Source organism: Canis aureus, chromosome 1 (assembly GCF_053574225.1).
Source record: "Canis aureus isolate CA01 chromosome 1, VMU_Caureus_v.1.0, whole genome shotgun sequence".
Classification (NCBI taxonomy): domain Eukaryota; kingdom Metazoa; phylum Chordata; class Mammalia; order Carnivora; family Canidae; genus Canis; species Canis aureus.
Window position 1 is genome coordinate 22836005 of NC_135611.1, and position 22372 is coordinate 22858376.

General features: G+C 38.7%; 1 protein-coding gene across 7 annotated transcripts in view; it reads right to left on the bottom strand.

The window, feature by feature from the left end:
- The window catches only part of DCC (DCC netrin 1 receptor), a 1086625-nt gene that overhangs the window by 624007 nt on the left and 440246 nt on the right, over positions 1 to 22372 (bottom strand). The window contains exon 1 of one of the 7 annotated variants that reach the window (XM_077892681.1): positions 5251 to 5571. The exons of the other annotated variants lie outside the window; for them this stretch is intronic. The gene's annotated coding sequence lies outside the window, so the exon portion shown is untranslated. Of the gene's footprint in view, positions 1 to 5250; positions 5572 to 22372 lie in introns of those variants that run through there. 7 annotated transcript variants of the gene reach the window in all.

Consider the following 22372-nt stretch of genomic DNA (forward strand, 5'->3'; position numbering starts at 1 on the left):
AAGTATACTAGGTGCCCAGAGATTTTGTTTTGCTTTGTTTTTGTTTTGAGGCGAAATCTTGTTATTCTTGACTTGCGAGGAAATGGAATTAAAAAAAAAAAAAAAGAAAGAGAGAGAGAGAGAAAAGATAAATAGCAATCATCTCATTATTTTTAAGGCCTACCTTTAAAAATCAATATATAAAAGTAAAAATTACTGCTAGAAAGGTACTTTAAAGGAATATGATTATAATAAAGTACTACTGATACTGAATATAAAAATATAATAATTTTGATTTCTTTTCTTGTTATGCCTCTAAGCCAAGAGAGTTTTGACATTAATTTTTATACATTAGTCTTTTCTTTTTCTTGAGATAGAATACCAATATCTCGCTAATGTGTATTTCAGTGATACCATGACTGCTGTTGATATATAAAAACATAAAATCAATTAGTAATTTTGACTATAATGGCCAAAGAAGGATGTATGTTTGTGTGGTATGAATAGTTTACAGTAAAAACAACTATATTCCATGTTCCAACTCCTCCACCCACAGTTAGCTACTGTAACATAGAAGACCGTCACCTGGTAGCTGGTTAAAATCTATTTGTAAGGGATGCCTGAGTGGCTCAGTGGTTGAGCGTCTGCCTTCAGCTAAGGGCATAATTCTGGGGTCCTGATCGAGTCCTGATGGAGTCCTGATAGAGTTCTGGATCAATCCCTGTATCGGGTTCCCGCAGGGAGCCTGCTTCTCCCTCTGCCTGTGTCTCTGCCTCTCTCTCTGGGTCTCTCATGAATACATAAATTAAATCTTTAAAACAAAAACAAAACACCTATTTTTAAGATTATAATTGTAGTAAAATAGGTTGTTTAAACAATACTTTCATTATCATTGTCCGTTGTTTATTGTCTACATTTCTTTCACTCCAGTAGTTGAATAAGTCCTAGCACAGACTAGATGCTCAATAAGTATATGTTGAATGGATGAATGTTGAACTTCAGCTGTTATCCCAACAATGTCCATTCATATTCAATTGACTTTCAGCATATTAGACTTGACATTGTCCATTCTCAGTTTCCCTCAATTCAATTTGCTATCTGTTTGGAAAAGAGGAACAGGCTAGGAGCATTTAGGAAATTTCTGTTTATAGCAAAGTATAAGTAGAACGACCCAAAGTGAAAGCATAACACATACAAACACACACACATACACACACATAACTTTATGACTAGAGTTTTAACCAAATAATTTTCTGTATGGATTACAGATTCCGTATGAAATGAAAGGAATGATTGAGATAGTGTCTGATTGGAGTGTTTATGGCGTGCATCAGTCACTGCCCCACAAAAGTCACTGGGCTGCTTAGAACTCTATGGCCCTGGAAATTCTCCTTTATATAAAACCCGATGTGCTCACTTCAGCAGCACATATACTAAAATATAAAACATGATAATTTCTGGACTGAGTTTTAAATATTTTAAGAAAATATGTACAGTATTTAAAGACTTCACTAAAATTGTATAAACCTCAAGGGTAATCTATGAGGAAGATATATAAAAATGGGGAAAATACAGCAACATGGTCTTAAAAGGGCTAGATATATTCCAAATTCCAAATTCCAAATTCCATTCTTAAGCCACTGTGATAGACACAGGGAGGAGCAGCCACTTCACTTCGAGTAAAAAGACAGTATATACTTCGAACTGATAGATCATAAATATACTACTAGTTGTAACCATCTACCTGTGGACTTTCCCTCAGCAGTTTTGAAATAATGAGAATTAAAAATCCTGCTTAATTCCTTGTTCATTCACTACTAGAAACATAAAAAATCAAAAAGAGAGAAAGAATATTGAACCTATGACACACTATGATGATGTTAATGTAGAAAAAATTAAAAGGCAAATTAAAGACATTTGACAGTCATTAAATGTATCTGATTAAAATTGGTTAAACAGCCATCTGGATTTAGAATGTGTTCAATAAACACCAAATGAAACATTACCTTAGAAATTGAACATTTTCTAACTTGGGGAAAACTACACGACTCAAAGTTTATACAAAATATGACTTAAATCATACTTTCTGAACAACCTTTATTCAAGTTCTTTTGTCAAAATGATCATAACAAAGTGTGTATGAGTGAAGGCAAGGCTCCAGTTCGAGAATGGGCAGAGGAAGTGTGTTCTAAGGGATGGTTGGAAATTTTTTTTTTCAAGAAAGCACGATTAATCCTTTTCTATTCAAGATGCCAAACGATGTCCACTGCACATCCTAGCCATACGCTCATTAGAGCAAACAAGAAGTCACAATTGAGAAGTAGATAAAGCAGGACTTTACAGGCAGAGCCAATAATGGATTGTCCCCTCTCCAACACGATCAACCAACGGGACAGCATGTTTAACAACCAGCTCTAATAAACCGGTTAAAAATATGGCTAGAAGAAGGCAGGGTAAGACTTTAACGCCTATTTTTGAGAAATGTTTCTGAAAAGTTAGAGCTAATTGCTGAACTAATTACACTTCTCTTGAATTTCTTATACACAAATGATGTGCTTCCAGATTAATTAACTTTACTTCCGAAGAACTGGGAGTGATTCCAAATTTTGACTGTCTGATTACTCCACTTCCATGGAAAATATTCCTTAAAGCTCTGCCCTTGGGCACATGATGTTAGAGGTATTTCACAGGGTAAAAGTAAAAATGCAGAAATAATTCTCTGACTTAGCAGCTCATCTTCCATACTACAGAATAGAGAAAAAAAAATAATTATTTCGGCCATCCAGAATTGATATGAAGATTCAAAAACCAACAAACTCCAACAACTATCAAAATCTGTAATTTCTAGTTCTGTTTGCTTCCAATTCTATTTTATCCAAGAGCAATAATGTTCTCTCATGACCTGGGTGCTGTATTGTTTTAAAAGACTTTATTCCTGGGTTTGTATATTTTTTTTCTTTTTTACCTCCCCAATCACATTGAAAAGTCCATGTGGTCTCTCTGCTAAACCCTCTAAATGTGAATACTGAAATCAAAAGTTCATTTCACTGCCTGGTACATAAGAAATCTATATCCTTTTGGCTCCTTCTTCTGTTACAAAATTCTGCGTTAGATTTCCTGCCCTTAAAAAAATGGAAAAAACATTCTAATAAGTAATCAAGTTATAAAAGCTAGTTTTTATGAGTTTTGCTGCTTGGGGGCATATTTTGCTGCCAAAGATGCTTTATTAAAAAAAAAAAAAGTCTTGAGATTCTGTTTTGGGAGCAAGTACAAAAGATGCTACAATGCCTATGAATTTTTGAGCCTCTGTCTTTCCAACACTCTCCATGCCCTATACCAAGTTCACAGTTACTAGATTTAATTTCAGCTGCTCAGCTAAGGGCACTATTCCCTTTCTTGATTATAAGAAAAGTTTTCCTTGCAGAGTTAGAAGAAAAAAAAAAAAAAGGCCAGTTGTATCCACTGTTGGTGGGTTTTCTAAAAATGGGACCAGCGGGGAATCAATCTTTGTTTTAAGCAGAAGAGACACTCTAGCTTATTTTCAAGAGGAAAGAGAAACACATAATTAACTAGGGCAGGCCTGACCTAGGGCAGATGGCAATAGCAGCCCAGTGGAGAGCATACTGTCTTAGAAAAAGATTCCTGCTGGGCCATGTCAACCCAAAGAATTAGGAGGGAAAGCTTTCTCAAAAACTGTATGAGTTTAAACTATCTTAATTTGTCTAAAAACATCCTGGAAAACACACACACACACATGCAGTGCATTGGAACTGATTGCAAAATACAAATAAAATTCAGCAGCAGGAAGAAAACGCTATAATTCTGTGATTCCATAATAACAGCAAATATTTTTGACAGTCTAGAAGGGCCAGAATTATGATAATTTTTTTATTATTTTAAAAAATATTTTATTTATTCATGAGGCAGAGAGAGAGAGGCAGAGACACAGGCAGAGGGAGAAGCAGGCTCCATACAGGGAGCCTGATGTGGGACTCGATCCCAGGACTCCAGGATCATGGCCCGGGCTGAAGGTGGTGCTAAACTGCTGAACCACCCCAGGTGTCCCAGCTAAATTTTTTAAAGTGTTATTCAATTCCATGTTTGCAACATCTCTGAGGTACATAGTATCATTGCTCCCCTTTAAAAATAATTTTAAAAAATATCATAAGGAAGTTGTAGGATGTGCCTGACATTGTAAGTTGCTGCACACATTATTTGAGTGTGAATATAAAGCAAGAAAATGGGACCGAATTGAAAGTCCAAAAATCACTTAACATATATGGGAAAATATGTGTAATTTCAAAACATTAGGAAAAGAGGGATAATTACATCAATGTTCTTGGGACAAGTGGGTAGCCATCTGGAAAAATATTCATAAAGTCAGAGCCTGACCACAACTAATTAAGCAGGATAAATCTAATGGATAAAAGATATAAATGCAATTGTAAATAAATACATTAAGCAACTATTAGAATAAACCAAGAATTCTTGTAAAACCTTGGAATGGAGAAGGCCATTCCAATATCACACAAAATTCTGAAGCCATTAAAGACAATATTTATAAATCAAATTAAATAAGAAATTTTAAAATTTAAGAACTGTTAATAAATAAATAAATAAATAAATAAATAAATAAATAAATAAATAAAAACTGTTCACCATAAATTAACTGCTTTACCATGTCCAGGTAAATTATGGGACAGGGTAATCAGCAGGCACTAATTAGTGTTAATTCTTACAACTAGATTCAAAATATCAAGACTGGAGGAATCTTGGAAATCACTGCCTCTTATTCATGTTCTATGGACGAAAAAATGTGGCAAGTGACCTGCTCAAAGTTACAGACCTAATTAACACTTGCATCATTCAAGGGAGGTATTTCTGCTGTTACAACACTGCCTCACGCTAGCAAAGCAAAGCAGAAGAAAGAATTTTGCAGTTGGGGTAATAAACTTTGATCTACTGGTCAAATCAGGGAAAGAATATTAATAACAGCATGTTTCAGGTTTTTTTTCTACAAGCCAGATCATTGTAGTTACTTTATATACATCAACCTATTAAATAAAGTGCTGCCATTATAATCCCATGAGGAGACAAAGTCCATTTATTCAAGGTCACAGCTTTACATGGTGGGTAACCAGGTTCCAAATTCAAGCAGTTTTATTTCCCCCTCACCTGATCTTGTTAATACTCTCTTCTCAAATATTAAAATCATAGATATATTAATATTAGGTTCATCGCTGGGAACTACACCTGTTCCCCGCAACATACCTTTAGCTCAACATTTTTACACTTGCTTGAAGAATCTGCCCAAAATGGGGGGAGCAGGGAGTGACACAAAAATGAACTGATGATAGCATCTTTACACAGTCACAAAACTGTCCTTTAGTGAGTAATCTGATGCCAAGTTTGACAGCTTTATAATTTCCATCTGAAAAAGCTAAATTTCATGCATCATTATGGCTATGCCTTTTGCTAAAATACTGAAATATCACTGTTCTGATAATCAAATGGTTTCTCGTCAGAGCCCTCAAGTGTTGTGATGGCCACACACCCTAGTCCCTCCATGGATCATCTCAATATACAGAAACCAAGAGGTCAAGGACGTGTGAGCAGGGAGGTTCCAGATTCTACTCCAGCAACATAGTTGACGTTGGCTCTGATTGGTCAGTGCTTGTGCTTTACAGAATGTCAAACATGCGACCGTTTTCTTATGTAAGTTCAAAGATAAGTCTAAAATATAGACATCAACGCAGGAAGAGGATGGCAAGGTAGCAAAATTTTCCAACCAAATCTAAAATGAGAACATAAAACATTTCTGGATGTATGTTACAGGAAGGATTTCATGTACAAAAATGGGCGGAAAGAAAAAAAAAAGGACAAAAACAGATTCCAGAGTGAAAGCGCATCTCAGTAGAAAGTGTCTTGTTAAAAAAATTATTAAATTTTTAATAAATGTTTAAAAAATTATTAAAATGGATACATTAAAATAATAATAAATAAATAGATAAAAATAAAAATAAATAAATAAATAAAATAAAACGGATACATTTTACTCGTAATGTCATGGCTCCACAACATGCCACTCAATCCCTCCAGAGATCAGACAAGCCAACTCTGAACTGCATGGTAGGTCAGAATCCCTTAGGACTGTCCTTGCATCCGTACCCTCTGGTGGGTCTATGTGCCTACTCCCAAATGAGCCATCCACTAGCTGCACACATCTCGGAGTGATCCACTTTTTGCATTGATCTTCTGCAGAGAGCTCCATCACATACACTTTCTTTTCTTTTCTTTTTTTTTTCTTTTAATATTTTATTGATTTATTTGAGAGAGGGAGAGCGTGAGACAGAGAGAGCACCATCACGGGTGGGGCAGGGGGGGAAAGAAAGGCAAATGCCCCGCTAAGCAGGGAGCCCAACTCGGGGCTCAATCCCAGGACCCTGAGATCATGACCTGAACCAAAATCAGATGCTTAACCAACTGAACCACCCAGGCGTCCCCCCACACACTTTCGATCACAGTGACTGTTGAATTCTCATTGAAGTCCCCCACTCCATCACCACTTATTCCGGTTGCAGTTCAGCCATCTGCATCGTCCTACATCTAGCTTTCCACAAGAGACAATTAGACCAAGTGTACCAACTCCTGAAGCACCCAACCTCTGCAAGAGAGACAAAAAGAAGCATCTACCAACATATGTGTGGGGGGGAGATGGGGAGAATTAAAGCCTAATTCCTTGAAGCCCAGAGCCTCTTCATTAAACATTTCCCCCTGCATAGCACTATAGTCCATTAAGAAATCTAGCGGTACCTTTTCTTCAATGCATGCTTCCTCAGAGAAGTGAACCACGTGGAGGATCTTATTACCTGCTGGAAACTAATCAACTTCCTAAAAAGGATGACTGAAATCAATGCCATTACTTATGCCATTTGCCATTGCTTCCATTGAAGGGGCAATTTTGTTGGGTCTGTACTATGCCCTCTGATGGAAAACTAGCATTCTACATGGAACCTGAGTATTTTAACTAATCTCCCTGTTTTCGAGAAGTCGTGCCTTACCTGATCCTGGAGTCAGGTTTGCAGCCTCTTAAGTGTTTACTGCAGAGTTTCGCAGGGTCTTTTTTCCTGGGGGATCGGGGATGGACTCCCGTTGGGATCACAATATAATTTCGGGTGGGGGGCTGGGCATTGCTGCATTTGGTCATTGCTGCTTTGTATTAAGATGGTTTCCTCTGTCCTGTCAAGGAGAATTGCTGGGATCATCCATAGGTGATTGCTGCCTTTTACTATGGTTCATTTTATAGAAGTGTCAATATACACCTCTCTTTTTCAATTTCAGAGTTCCTACAGGTCAGAGGGAAGGGTTTGATGAGGAAATGCAAGCTGACTGGGCAGCTTAGTGTTCTTTGAGATGTATTGCCTTTTCCTGGTAGCACATGAGAACCATTGTTGGAAATGGCTCCCAGTCCTTTCCTAGGGTCTGCTTTCAAGCTTATTCCTGTGTCCTCTCTGTCTTTCTTCCCCCAAGGGAACTGGGATGCATCTCCGTGAGTTCATTTTTCACTGACATCTTCTCAAGAAGGAGGTCAGATGTTAGCACAGATGAATACCTTTTGGACAGATCTTTTCATTGTGTTAGGCAGAAAACTGACTTTCTATAATGGCAAATTCTACTCTTGCCTTGACCAAGGAATATTTTTCTTTGTAGTTACTTCATGGAATATACTACTTATAAAGTATAAATCCTGAACCATTCATCCAGAACTCCTTATTCAAAGAGTTCTAATGACCAAAATCAGACCATCTTGTCTCATAGACATCACAGAGATACAAACATCAAGGAGGCCTGCCTTTCTCTGAGTTCCCAAGGACGGCACGTGAATAAAAGATGCAACATAATAGGTGTTCAGAGATGAAGTCTAGCTTTAACTCTATATGGATCTGTTCTTTGTCTTTGTGTGAGTTCATATTCATTTGCTCCACTTCTCCTCTGTTGTGAGGAGGGATACTAATACCGATCTAAATCTTCCAGCATGGTTCTTGGCGTATGGTACAACCTCAAAACATAGTCAATGAAGGAAACAATGAACAAAATGGTGAGTTAATGTGAGAAAATGATTGCAAACTGCTTTGTAATGTGCCACACGATACTGTGGGAGTTAGGAAGCAAACTATTACGTGTGTGTGTGTTGAAAAAAACACAAGGGGACCGTATATTAGCTAAAGCAAACTGAGGATGAGTCCTTTTAAACAGAGGAGGACTTCCACATTGCGTGACGACACAGTACCCTGGGTCAGTCCCAACCAACAACTGGAAGGCCTTTAGGACGTGTAAATCTCACTTCCTCTTTTTCCCCTAATCCCAGATGCTAAGTGGAGAAACTAGAAAGCAGAAGGACTGCATGGCATGTTGATGGTCAAATAACAATGTATTACTAAAAATAAAATAAAACAAATGGAAAACTCTCCATCGATCTTCACCCCTCACCCAATTTGCATTTTTCTTAGCAAATCACTACATAACATATTGCATGCTTATTTGTTATATTATCCCACATCAATTAATAGCATACAAAGTCTTAACAGAAGTTTATCCTTCTTAAGGCAGGCAGACGACACCCGCTCAGCTAATGACACATTTCACTAACCGGGCATTCCTGTAACTCAGAGACTACGGGCAATGGGTATGAACTTCAGGGTGTTACGGAGGACCTCCTATATTCCAAGAAATGTACTAAGTGCCTTACAACTGTTCTACTGTTTACTCCTCACAATAACCCTATGAGGTTGTCACTTATTGGACAAGAAAATTGAACACAGAGAGATCAATTTCCTTGTCCAGGGTCATATAGTTTATCGGTGGTGAATCTAATTTATCCCATCTGACTTCAGAACCCATGCTTTTAAGCACCATGCTATATTATGCTAATGTTCTATAAAGGACTCGGGTTGCCTACAGAAAAATCACTCCTGGAAGATGAGTCAGTCCTGAAAAGTCCCTGCATGTTTCCTGTTCTGGCTCACCTGTGCTAGTCCCTAAATAGTAGAAAAATACTTAAAATCTGTTCCAACAATCTGCTTCCGGGAACTGGGTTAAATTTTGCATCGCAAGTAATTGACACGATTGAGACGAGCATGTGTGCAATGTGGGTGGTATTTTAATAGGCTTTTTGAGTAATGAAAAATCCTGGATATGATATATGATTTTTTTTAATCATAAGATTTACTTTCTCTTACTGAACTCATGACTAAAGGAAAAATTAGAAATGATGTTAGAAAGGAAGCAGCATTATTTAAGGCACTCGAAGAGCTATTGGGCACACTTAAATTTAATTTTTAATAATGTGACTATAAAAAATATAAAAATTATTTGCAGTGAAGCACTTCCCTTATGATCATAGAAATGTTTATGTTTGTGCAAAATTTTTCATTTCCAGGACATCCTCCTCCAGCTTCCATCTTTGTATTTCTCTGCCTCACATTTCACATGTGGATGCATGGATCAAACTTGCCTACAGGATATCTCACTGAGTTCTGCTTTTCTGACATCAAGCGCACACACGCATGCATGTGTGGGTGTATTTGTGTGTGTGTGTGTGTGTGTGTGTGTGTGTGTGTGTAGAATCTTCCATAAGGAGCCTTCTGCACCTAGCAGGTGAAAAAAAAAATCTTTATATATCCTTAAAGCCAAATCAACTTTGAATTAATTAGTAATTAGCAAAAACTGTCAAACCCTTTGCTCCCACATTACAGATAGCCATATTCTTAATACATTTAACTCTTATTTGTTCTGTTCCAGATACAGTTTTTTGGAACCCATGTGATTATGTTATACAATCTTAGACAAAGAAGTCCCATAGACCTACTGTGTACAGTTTTCAATACATGCAAACATTAAAGATTCCTTCTACCCTCTTTTCTTATCTGTCTAGGATCTATTCATAGGTCTTATTACCCATATAGTGAAGGCTCTGATATTTAATATCCCAGTCCTGACCTTACACATGAATTCTGGACTTCTGTATTGATTACCTCCCTGGCATTCCCACTTGGATGTCTCATAAGTACCTCAAGCTTAACCGAGTACAAAGTAGGATGCTTGATTTCTTCAATCTCGCTCCCCCATTAAGTCTTTCTCATCTTCGCTAACTGAACTATAAGTCAGCTACATGCTCAAGCCACAAACCTAGGACTCACTCTCATTTCTTGTTTTTCCTTCATTCTTTGTATTTGGTTGCATTTCCCAGTGTGGAACATGAAAGGAAATTCCCATTCAAGTTGTTTATTGGGGGATTGCTTCATTGAAGTGGTTCTCAACTTGAGAATGCATCAGAATCACCTTCGTTGCTTGTTCAAACACTCAATACTAGACTCCAAATCCAGAATTTCCACGTAGGTCTAGGGTGGAATCTGAGAAGTTATAGTTCTAACGTGCTACCAGGTGATGTTGATGCTACTTTTCCAAAGACCATACTTGGAAAACCACTGCTGCAGGGAGAAAGAGAATGAGAGGAGATGAATGGAGAGTGGGGAAAAGCAAAAATGTGGCCTTACATGGAATGGAGAGCCACCCAATCTCTAGGTCAATCAACAGAGAGGCAACTTAAGCTCTTAGATGACCCACACTCCCAACAGCTAGAGGTGATTTACCAGCTCTCAAAGGGTACCTGGACAGGAAACAAATAGCATCTGCTCTACCCCCAAAATTGATTTCCCAATCAGCTTTTTCAGATTCACTTCCAGAATAGGTACTATATCTAACCACTTCTCACTATATCCACTGATAGCACCCTAGGTCACTGTCTTTTCTCCGCAGAAGACACGTCCTTTCTCAACCAAAATAGCTTTTACATTTTTTTTTTTTACAATGTTTTATACAATGTTTTATATAGGGCAAGAGCCAAATGCCTGGTATGGTCAAGCTAAGACCTTTAGGTGGACATAACTAAGCAACCTTTTAGTTAAAGAAGCCACAGGATGTAAATTCAAGGTCAATGTCTGAAACAAAAGCCCGATGAACTCACCTCTTAACCGGTCTAGTATGATGCTCCTACAATGCATTCTCCATGAGTGAGTCAGAGTAACATTTTTTTCTAATGTAAAGCAGATGTTGCCACCTCTCCATGATTCTCTGGTGTTCTTAAGAAAATCAAACTCTTATTTTAATATTTTATTTATTTACTCATGAGAGACACACAGAGAGAGGGAGAGACACAGGCAGAGGAAGAAGCAGGCTCCTCGCAGGGAGCCTGACATGGGACTCGATCCCAGGTCCCTTGGATCACACCCTGAGCCAAAAGCAGATGTCAACTGCTGAGTCACCCAGGAGTTCCTCAAACTCTTTTCCCACAGTAACAAGGCCTCAGCTTCAGACTCAAAGCTCTTGCAACTTTCTGTTACGTCTTCCTAAAGTAATTCCTTTGCCATCCCTCTAAAACTCACCATTACCTTTACCCCACAGAGATACAGATGGATGACTGCTTTGTATCCCTCAGGTCTCAGCCCAAAGTCCACCCCCTCAGAAAGACCCACATAGATCTCTCTCTCTACTTAAACTGCTCCACACCCCTGGTCCCTGTCACGTTATCCTGTTTTAGCTACTTCATAGCATCTAAGCTCTCTAAGGTTTTCCTACTTATTAATCTATGTCCTTGTTTATGTCCTTATTAATCTATGTCTCCTCGTGAGAACATGAGTTCCGCGACCTTGTTCTTTAGATCACTGCTGTGTTCCCATCACATTGAAGAGTGTTTGGCACATAGTAGGAGTGAAATAAAATATTTTTGAAACATATATGAGTAATGTACATGGTTGGAACAGGGATGATATTTTACCTCATAGCCTTCGCTCACTAGACTCATTCTTAGTTATTTTCTTCAAGGCCATGCATGGCCATTTTGGAGTAGAAAGATCTCAAGGATCAATCTTATCTTGTGACTAATCAGCATAATTCATATCTAAGATAGTTTCTTGAGGACAATGAATATATCTGTGTTTTGACAGCTGGGCCATCCATCAAAAAGACAGGCTGAGCTGATTAGTTTGACCAAAGTTACATTTAGAATGGTTCAACAAATATTGACGCCACTGAGAATTTAAGCACAGTGTAATTGTATCAGGGCCCAGATAACAGCAAATCAGAAAACCAATCTACGAAAACACAATTGGTTGAGTTTTTCTAGTTATAGAATTGCCTGCCTGGCTCATGGAGAGAGACCATTAGCATGCCAAGAAAGTCAAAGCAAAGCAAGAAATAAAACATTTATTCAGGTACGAGGGCAAACTGTGCCCAAAACGATGTCAGATCATGTAGGATTAGAATCCAGGAAAGCTTCCAGGGAAACATTCAGAAACCGACTATCTGGACAACAGAGTGCGATCACCAAGAAGACACTCCTTTAGGTGAGATTTATTCTACAGTCTTTCTTTTAAGGCAGTGGTTCTTGGTCTCCAGACCGGCAGCACCACCATCTACCTTAGCATATTACCCAGGAAGTTTTTAGAATCGTAAATAAATCAAGGCACACCCTGGACCTACTGAGAAACCCTGGGTATAGACCCCAGTGCTCTATGTTTTAACATGACCTGCAGGTGATTCTGTTGGGGGCTCAAGTTTAAGAACCTCTTTTCCAGGGCTAGAGTCAACTGCTTGGTAGTGGAAAAGAGTGAACCATATTTTAGTTGAAGGCACCTGCAATTGGAAGTACAAGGTTTGAAATGAAGTTTGAGTCTGACATCTCACTTTTAATTGGCCGGGCTACCATCAGTGAAGCGCTTGGCCCACTTCCTGCATTTTCCACATATAAACAAAATGTGGAGCCTGACCCTCAACACTACACACACCGTTGCACAAAATGAGGGTGGAAAGCACTCCAAGAAAGTGCAGTGTTCTCGGTATGATGACTATTATTACACTTCAGAGAGGTACGTTAGATTCTGCTCTCAGCATAAATTTCTAAGCAATCATAACCTGTTTGCCAAGTGAGGATGCTTTACCTGAATTGCCTTAAATACATATTTGATAAAATTCAGCAATGTTGTCAAAAGGAGGCTGGTGGGGAGGAGCTCAGTTTCTGAGGAAACACCAATCAGCTCATCAATCTGCCTAGCTGTGCAATCATTTCCTCTAATGAGAGGTCTGTAATTGTCACTCAGGATGACTTAACATGTCACTGTTGATTAGCACAGGAGACGAAGATGTCTCAGGAGCAGAGTGAGACAAAGCACACCTTACCCAGTCTTTGCTCTCCTCGTGCCTAATTGGCCGGGTAGCTACAACCTTTATTGTGATAAATGACAACTCCAACACTCACATGCAAATCCATGTGCTTGAGTTTACTTGGATACATGTGTACACACTTCATCACTTTATTTAACAGAGAGAGAACTTTTGCTCGATGAAAAACAAAGGCGATTTATTTTCATGTATTATTGGATAGGTCATTTATTTGTATATTTTCTCATAGAAAATTAAAAAAGTTTTATAGGAACCAGAATACAGGTAAGGGGATTTCCAAGTTCTGCTTTCTAACCCCAAAAATGTGGCCTAATTCTACATAGCCAATATCTATGTTTTTTTTCCTGTGATTCCTCCACATGTCTCTTGATCTAACCAAGATAATTTGTCACTTTCTGTTAAATATATAAGTTCCATTTATGTCTTTACTCCGGTTATTTCCCTTCATAGAACCCCCTTAACCTAGTCCTTGCATTTCCTCAAATTTGACCTATCTTCTAGAATTCTCTTCAAATTGGAACTCAAGTCCCACATTCTTTTTTTTTTTTTTTTTTAAGATTTTATTTATTTATTCCTGAGAGACACACAGAGAGAGAGAAGCAGGCTCCATACAGAGAACCCAATGTGGGACTCTATCTGGGACCCCAGGATCACGCCCTGGGCAGAAGGCAGGTGCTCAACTGCTGAGCCACCCAGGCATCTCTCAAGTCCCACATTCTGATTTTACTTAATCTTTCCATTTTTCTAAACTTTTACACAATTTTTAAAAATATTTTATTTATTTATTCATGAGAGACCAGAGAGAGAGAGAGGCAGAGACACAGGCAGAGGGAGAAGCAGGCTCCATGCAGGGAGCCCTATGTAAACTCTTACATAATTTAACTGTTCCTGGCTTGTCATTTGTAAGATATGTTGCTTTGAATTGTTATTTAATGTTTCCATATGATCAACTCTCAAAATGCTAAGATTCTTTATGTTAGGGACTGTGTTCTATGTTTTATTGCTGTGTTCAGAATAGCATCTGCTTCATAGTAGGAATTCAATAAATATTTGTTCAATTATTGTATTTGAGGTTTAAATCAAATGGTTGGTAGGATAATAACGATTAATTTCTTACTATAATTGTTAAGAGGTCACCTTTTTTCTCTGAAATTGTCTATGGGAAAGACACAGCCAACACAATCACTGACCCTGTACAATCACAGGACTTGTTTTTTTTCTTTTCCTAATAATACATGCCAGTATTGGGATCCCTGAGTGGCTCAACGGTTTGGCGCCTGCCTTCAGCCCAGGGCGTGATCCTGGGGACCTGGGATCGAGTCCCATATCGGGCTCCCTGCATGGAGCCTGCTTCTCCCTCTGCCTCTCTCTCTCTCTCTCTCTCTCTCTGTCTCTCATGAATAAATAAATAAAATCTTTAAAAAAAATAAATACATGCCAGTATTATCTTGAACAACTCTACAAATTCACTGGTCACCAGAAAGGGCTTTAAACATAGTCAGTAAATCTCATTTTCTAAGAAGTAGAACCAAATTTTATTTTATTTTTATTTATTTATTTTTTAGAACCATATTTTAAAATTATTCCTTTAACAAAATATTCTTGATGGACCAGAAGAAAATTGTCTCTATAAAAACACAGTGTTCCCTAAAACCTCAAATCCCTTAAAAATCATAAAATTTCTAGATAGGACAGAGAGAGAGTGCTCATCCCAAAACAGTTAATAAACAGGGCACAGATGAATGGAGTGAGTGCCCTAATAAAAGGGATCCCACAGAGCTCTCATCTCTTCTTCCATGTTGAGGGCACAGGAAAAAGACAGCCATCTATCTATGAACCAAGGGGTAGAGCCTTGCCAAACACTAAATCTGACAGTGCCTTGATTTTCGACTAGGGAGCCTCCAGGACTGTGAGAAATGTGTTTCTGTTGTCTATAAGTTTCCTGGCCTATGATATTTTGTTATAGCAGTCTGAAAAAACTGGCAAAGCCATAATTTTAGTTTCAGGGTCAAAATTTTACACTTGGAATAGGACCTTATAATATCATAACCAAAATCAAAACAAAATCTTTCTCCCAAAAATATTCAGTCACGAGATATCACCTTGTACATTTCCAATGCAGTGAAATCAGCAGGAGTTTATTATAACTTGTGATCGCAACAAACGTCTATCAGCAACATTATCCCTATTTAAAACTTCACATTTTGAAATGAAAAGAAAACAAGTGGGGAAAGCAGGGAAAAACGAGAAGGTAAATCATTTTGAAATAGTATCGCGTCCTCTATGGTGCTTTAAAATTGAGTTATTCCTCTGTTTTGGAAACAAAAGGACTTTCATATGAATTGTGTTTCTTTCAGGATTTATGAAAACATCTAGTCAGTTCTTCCTTGGCCATACGTGATATTGTATTAAATAACTCACTATTCCAACTTCATTAATCATAAAATATCCATAGAATGTTGAGTAACCTGAATTTAGTCCTCTATACCAGTGAATCAATTGTCAAAATGCTCAAAGGGCTGTTTCCTCATGAAGGAAATTTAACAAGGAAATTTAAGAAACACAATGCAAATGATTCAGTTTCATAGATTTTACAAAGGACGAAGTGTTTTAACAATGCGCAATCACACGAAAGGAATATCCAATTATATGTGTGCATTGTGATATGTAAGTGCATCTCTACATTTGCATATAAACATATACATAAACACACATAGGCTGTAAATGTGAGATATATAGGTGTGTGCATGTGTGTGTGTATATATACACACATAATTTCCCAATAAAAACCTTTTTATTCTTTTTTTCTCTCAAATGTTTTAAATGCCAAAAAATAAACTAAAATAAAACCTAGTAAATGCATTGAACTAATATGATTTGGTATCTTATCTAACTATAGTAAAGAGCATATAGTTATGGGGTAAGAGATAAAAATAGTTATAGGATAAGACCACATATAGTTATAGGGTAAGAGATAAAAAAAGAAACGTATTTCTTTTCCAATTTCTCAAATAACACTTTTGGTGGTTTGATTCAAAGCACTAAATTACTTTGTAAAAGAAAGTCATATAATTACACCAAACCTATTTTTCACAAACGTTTTGGTGTAGAAAGGATGCATCAGCTTGGGTGTTGTTATAGTGTTAAAAATAAAGATGTTTGGTCACACCCCACACAAGCTCTTCAGGCAATTCTTATGCATATGAAAATTTGAGAAACACTATCTGATACCAATGGTTCTCAAAGTTCAGGGAGCATTACGCTAACCCTGAGGACTTGTGAAAACACAAATTGCTAGGTCCCATCCCAAGATGATTCAGTAAGTCCAAGGATTCCCATCCCTTTCTGATTCAGTAAGTCCAGAAGGGGAGCTTCTAGCAAGTTCCCCAATATGGCTAATACTTCTGGTCAATGCATTACAACCATTGCTAAAACCTTCCTTAAGTGTCATATTTTTAAACTGGAATAAATCAGATAAACAGGACTTCAAAATATTTTCAAACCTCACTTCATAATGCATATGGCTAGCCATGCTGCCAAACTAGAAAGAACCAAGAAATACATTGAGAAATTGGGGCAGAAAACTAAAGAGAATTTCACAAAATATTATATTAACCATGAACTCTTCTAATTCCTGGGGGAAAGTATTTAAGAAGTAAAAATAGCTTTTTTTTTTTTTTTTTTTTTTTTTTTTTTTAAATAGAAGTGAATTGGGACTCTCTAAAGAAAACAAAAAAACAAAAACTAAAATAAAATCTCACTTCCGAAGAAGGGCTCTGGAGTTCGTGCCCGGGGATGCTAACCAAAAGTGGATCCATAAGCTATAAAGAGAGGAGGACACGAGGCCAAGCTCCCACCATGAAGATTGCAAAGCCAGTGGAAGCCCGCCTGCGTGAATGCCAGGCCTCTCCCACAGTTGTAAGCTGTCGGTGGGATGCCTGTCTTCTCCAGAAGCCGCTTCATATCCACTTAAACACGTGGAATCTGGGACTTCCAGGCTAGAGCTGGGCAACCTGACTTGCCTGATCCCCTTTGTGGATCAATGTCTCCAACGGCATTGGGCAAATGTGTGCTTACCATTCGTGACAAACTGCCCAATCACCTGACCTCAGGAAGATTCGAGTTTAGAACCCTCTACAAAGTGTGGCAGAAATGCTTTGCTTTGGAATTTCCAAACAGCTGGCTACAAACCATCCCTTAGGGCTCTGAAAGAGCCTCACTAGCCCTCCAATGGACCTTCGAGGTTGAAGACCATGGCTTGCCAGTGTAATAACCAGGAAGAGTTTGTTTTGAAAATGGGTCTCAAGTACCCAGAGAGATGGACTTGTTATATGGAGGCAATTAATGTAGATTATGTGGATGTGAAAGCCACACAACAATGAGTTTCATTTGAGTTTAATTAAAACTAAGACACACTTTCTGGCAGTAGTTAGATTCCAGAATGTTCTTTGTGTCTCATCCCTCGCCTAATTCTTGATGGCAAAATCATATCACTATTAAACAAGAGGTTATTGATTCTCTTTCTGAGATGGCAGAAGGCTATGGATACAGCCAATCTAAGAGCAGTTGCACATCATTTATGTATAAATTTAAAATTTTAGGAAAGAAATATAGCCCTGTTTAGCAATGTTTGGAATTACCATCTGTTTTCAGAGGATCGATTCAGCTAGTCCAGTTTACTATATTGGTTATGAAAGGTTTTATAAGTGCATCAAACCCAGGAAAGTATATGAAAATGGGCTACTTGGCCTGAGCTGCTTTCTGTTTACAAAGCCAATGGCCAATAAAAAGGCAATGAAGTCGCAAATAACTTTTAATTACTCCTGGCAAGTTTCTCCATGAAGTGATTATAACAATGATAATAGTGGAATAACTGTGTTGTGTCATTTCTATCTGCTCCTCACGCTAAACAGGGTAGAGTGTACCAAACTTCAAATTAAGTGATATAGAAGCTCATAGAATTTTGAAAGAAGACTTGTTAATCTTATAAGACTTTATGACTTGGTGGAGAAGGTGTTCCAGAACAAAAGTCTACAGATGACTCCCCAAAGTCTGGCTAGAATCACATATAAACATTTTGGGGGACATAGGTTTGTTTTTTGTTTGTTTGTTTGTTTGTTTGAGAGTACGCAGGCAACTGCAGATTTGGGGAGAAGCAGTCTTCGTAATCCTAAAAGTAAGAGTCCTCAAACAGAGTTGTCACTTACGAGTTTTGCACAGACTAAGCTGAGCCACCTCGCGGTATGCGTGCCACCCTTCTCCTGTTTTGCTCCATTGACCGACCTCACTATGCCATCAGGGGGCTTTTTCCTCCATGAAACCCATGTCCAGCCTCCATATTTCCCAGAACACTGTGTTCCATGTGGTCACCGCCAAGTGACTGGAGTCGGGCAAAATGATGTTATTTTTTCCTTGAATGTACACTTTGAATACATTGAAAAAAGGTCGTGCTACAGTGGGTAAAGGGCAGTTTCAATCTGAACTGAGTTTAAACTATTTAAATAACAGATCTTGGCTGATATTCCAGAAGTTATCAAGTCCAATTTAATGTTTCCCTCCTTCCTTCTTTCCTCTTTCTCTCTTCCTTCCTTCCTCCCCTCTCTTTCTTTCCTTTTCTTTCTTTCTTTTTCTTTCTTTCTTTCTTTCTTTCTTTCTTTCTTTCTTTCTTTCTTTCTTTCTTTCTTTCTTTCTTTCTTCTTCTTTCTTTCTTCTCTTTCTTTCTTTTCTTTCTTTCCTTTCCTTTCCTTTCCTTTCCTTTCCTTTCCTTTCCTTTCCTTTCCTATCTGCCCTTTCTTTTTTTTCTTCCATCCCTCTCTTTCTTTCCCAAAACATTTAGTGAGAATCTGCAGGGCCCAGGCATTGAACTTCTCCTTTGTTCTATCTTCAGACACTCATTTAGAGACCTCACGCTGTTTCGTGGCTCCAACTACTCTAAGGTGATGACTCTCTTATTTATATCTTCAGTACAGACCCTCGCTTCTACTCCAGACTCACAGACTCACTGCCTGCATAAGCATGTGGACGTCCAGGAGTATCCTGTCCCAAGTACGATGACTGATAGTCCCCTAATGCTGGTTAGAATCCTCCACATTGCTGGTGGTAGCAATCCTACCCTCCCAGGCCCCCAAATGCTACTGTCCTCTTATCTTTGTCTCAGACCCCTTATCCAGTATGTCAGCAAATCCTATTGGATCCACCCTCAAAACATAACCAGAACACGACTACTTCTCACCACCTCTGTTCCCATCCTCACTGGGCCTTCACCATCTCTGACCTGCGCGGCGGTAACAACTTCTTACCTGGCTTCTCCGCTTTCCTGACTGTCCTCCTATAACCCAGTAGAACACAAGCCAAACTGATATGCTTAAGTCAGATCATAATTCTTCCTCTCTTGGCATCCCACTTCATGCAAAGCAAAATCCAAAGTCTCTAGAAGAGCTTTCAAGCAGCTACGTAATCTGGCTTTCACATCTCCTCATAGCTTACACCTCACTCATTCTCCACGGCTCCCTCTGCTCTAGACATGCTGATCTGCTTGCTATACTCCGAACATGACAGTCATGTTTCTCCCTCGGGGCTTTTGCACTTTGTGTTGCTTGTCAGTGCTTCTTTTCCTCTGCCTGAAATATTCCTTTCCCAGAAATCCCCATGCCTGACCTCTTTAAAGTATTGCTTAAATTTCATTTTTTAAAAATTATTTATTCATGAGAGACAGAGAGAGAGAGAGAGAGAGAGAGGCAGAGACACAGGCAGAGGGAGAAGCAAGCTCCCTGCAGGGACCCCGATGCGGGCCTCGATCCCAGGACCCTCAGATCATGACCTGACCTGACAGCGGACACTCAACCACTGAGCCACCCAGGTGCCCATAAACTTCATTTTGTTAGTATCCAGAATATCCGATTAACACCAAGACTTGACCTATACCCTTAATTTGGTCTACATTTTAGATTTTTATTTCAATTTCACTCATAATCATCTAACGAGTTTGATCACTTATTGACTGTGCTCCTTATTTTCCTGTTTTCTCTCTTTTAAAATGCAGCTCTATGAAGGCAGGGACATGAGCCTCATTTGTTCTCTGCTGTATTCCAAATAACAGGAACTGCGCCTGACAGACATCAAATGCTCAATAAACCCTTGTCTGATTGAACTGAACTGTCGTGGGTTTATGAAGATAGGGAAGACGAGGCATCTCAGGTCACGTGTGCTTTCACAGCCAAAATCATATAACCTCAGCCTAGGGCAACAACTATCGCATTTTGTATCAGTCAACAGTTATTACACAGCTGTAAGCGAGTGAATTTTTTTTTTTTTGAGTGAATAAATTTCAAAACAGAAGACCAGTATACAGATGGTGCAGGGTGCTAACTATAACTGGAACTATGGAAAACATAGTATCTGACCGTGGGATTTCATCCAGTCACCTCCTAATACACCTGCTGCTTCTGCTCTTGCCTCGACCCTTCTCAAGCCAAAGGCCACAGGAATTCTATCAAAGAGCAAGTCACCGAATGCTGCTCACTCAGAATCAAAGCTGAAGTCCTCAAACTAGCCAACAATAGCTTATGAAATTCGGCTTCCCATGATGTCCGGTCCTCCTCTTCCTCTGACACCCCCCTCAGCGCTGGTTTGCTTGCTGTTTCTCAGGCACTGCAAGTGAGCTTCCACCTCCAGACCTTTGCTCTTTCTGTCTGCACTGCCTGGGGCACCCTTGCTCGTGGATCTTTACAGCTCGCACCTTACTTCCTGTAGGTCTTGGTCATTTTCTCAGTAGGCACTTCTCTGGACACAATATTTAAACTTGAAATCCCCTTCCTTACCTCCCCCTCATGTATTTGCTGCTTGACTTTTTGCTCTAGCTTTAATATAATATTTTCACCTCGCTATCTTCTTGAGCACATGGTTTATTTTACCTCATTATCTAATTTGTTTTTGGTCTTCTCTCCCACTCTCCCAGACTGTAAGCCCGTTAAGGCAGGTATTTGTCTGTGGTGCTTCCTACCGTAATTCTGGCATCGACAACAGCATCTGGCAAAACTACACACATAATACTTTTTGATGAATGAATGACTACACATGTAGATATACAGATATACATGCATGGGAGCACAATTCCTGGGTGCTTTTTTTTTTTTAAAGGACCATTTTAACTGCTACCAACCACTTCTTGAGATTTCAGTAGTGCGATTCCTTCAGACTATGGAACCACAACAGAAGAACTGTCTTTTTTTTTTTTTTTTTTTTTTTTGAGGTTTGAAGCTTAGGCCTTCCATGTGCCAAGTAAATCCATAATAGAAATCATTTATACTGTCCCATCTCTCTGGAGGCATTCCACAAATTTACAAATGTCTACAATGTCAGAGATTAGCAAGACTTCACGGAGATGCCATGGTATCTCCTTCACTTTAGAGATGATGGAAAAATAATAAATGTAAAGTCAATGATCACATTATTCCAACAACACAAAACAGAACTAACGTGTTCCTACCAGTGCAGTGATCTTACCGTAAACTCACTCTGGAATCTGTTACTGCACAATGAGATACATCAGAAAATGTACTGGGTAAAAGACGTGCCTAATGCATATAGCTTCCTGTGAGAAAATAAAAGTTGGCCCAAATGTAAAATTATGTTTCTTAGGTTAGAAGAAACCTTCTGGTGGCATGCAATGAAGAGAGACAACAATGCTGCATGACACAATCGGAGCGTAAAAAGATCTCAGTAGTCTGGAAACATGGACCAAATCTTTAAGGATCCATGCTTAACAGAACTCATGCAACATCCTCTATTTATTTCCAACAATAATTTCAAAAATCCATCGTGAGAGAGGCACAGGTACATGGTAGAAACAGAGCTCAGAGTTGCATTTGGTAGTAGATTATGAACTGAAGAGTGAGGTGGCTGCTGGAGTACAGATGACATATATTCAGGCTACATTAGTTACAGAGCACATGGACAATGAATCGTTGGACGACCGATCACACCAGAGCTGGGACGTAGGAATGACTACATAATTTGTGTGACTTACTGCAAATGGAAATGTGGAGGCTCTTGTTCAAAAACCATTACAAATTTGAAGTCAGTGACCATAGAACATTAAACTAAGCAGAGGACCTTTCAAAACACGTGGGGGTCCTATGGGATTGTACAGGTT